Source organism: Dunckerocampus dactyliophorus, chromosome 15 (genome assembly GCF_027744805.1).
Source record: "Dunckerocampus dactyliophorus isolate RoL2022-P2 chromosome 15, RoL_Ddac_1.1, whole genome shotgun sequence".
Lineage (NCBI taxonomy): Eukaryota > Metazoa > Chordata > Actinopteri > Syngnathiformes > Syngnathidae > Dunckerocampus > Dunckerocampus dactyliophorus.
In genome coordinates, this window is record NC_072833.1 from 2,626,142 (window position 1) to 2,627,610 (window position 1,469).

The following is a 1,469-nucleotide window of genomic DNA, read 5'->3' on the forward strand; positions in this document are numbered from 1 at the left end:
TCCATAAATTGCTCAATCTGGTTTTATTTTCAGGAACTGACATACTTTTGTCCGAGTCTTCTTTATTCACAGCTAAAAACCTTTAATAACATCATAATAGTACATGTTGAGCGCACCATCATGGCTGTGCAGTGACGTCAGTAGTAATCCCATTACACCGGTTGGGCGGTCCTCACAGTCCTCAACCGATAGATCTTTTTCGTTTGGTTGTGTCCTCTCTTTCAGGGCTAGCTCCTCATGGTTCCATCCTGCACAGAACACTAACGTGCTGATGTGTGTGCACATAGCTTTGCATTGCTTTTGCAGGTGATGGAGTCCCCTTGTAGGAGATTATCTGAGTGAAAGTGTCGCTAAACTGCATGCCTTCTGCTTGCAATACTCCCTGGTGATGAGTGTGTTTCCTTCAACATGTTTGATGCCAGCATGCCACAACGTTTAACTGAAAGGTTAAATTCTACGTAGACTCTACTTTTTATCATCCTAACTGGCAGCCTTAAAGCTGCCATGTTTATGGACACTAATGACTGATTTATCACGCAGAACTGTGTTAAATGTGTGGTTTCTGCAGAAAAATGTGTGTAATTTGCTTTATTTATTCAATCTACAGTTGAAACGGATTAGCTAAATGGCTACATTCCCCAAAGCAACAGAGGGAACACTTCAGTGTGGGATTAGTTATGGGAGCATGGTACAATCAGAAGTGATTGTTATGAAACATGCAGAAAAGAAATGTGACGTTCAAAGATTAGAGACACATGAACTGATGATCTATGTGGAGTCCAAACTCTGCTGGATAAATCAGTTATTTGCATCACAAGTGTGGACAAAAGTCAATGACAGCCGCTCCCAAGAAAACATGTGCAACTTGTTTGGTGGCCAACAGTGGACCCGATCAACCAGACCAGCGAAACCAGGGTTACTGGTTTATGGCTGTTGAATCATGCGGAGCCCCCAAGGGGACATTGAGGAAAAAAATGTCATGGGTTAAAAAATTTTCGAGCTCGCAAAACTTTTGCCAGATCTCAGAAACTCAACGAATGTGCTGCTCTTAATTTGAAGTTTCAACCCAAACATGCGTTCCGAAAGTGGAAGTACAATGCTGTAAAATGTAAACAGTTTTGAGAGATTGCGAACTCTCGCAAAAGTATTGCGAGATCCTGCAAAGGTATTACGTTATCTCGCGAAACCTTTGCGAGATGTATCCGCAATAATGGGTGTCGAGAGACAACAATAAAAAAAGTGCACAGATATAGACAATAAATGCTGCTGATTGTTTTTTATTATTCAGTAAAAATCGTGTATAAACGTTTCAATTATGAAATCGTATCTTCTTGAGTGTAGACGTTTGTTGAGTGAGTAAAAACTACATAAGAGTTACTCAATCTCGACAAATTCCCTTCTTCTTCCGGGTGTGCGACGATTGGTCCTCATTTCCACACACGCCCAATGCGATTGGCTGGCCGGCTCTC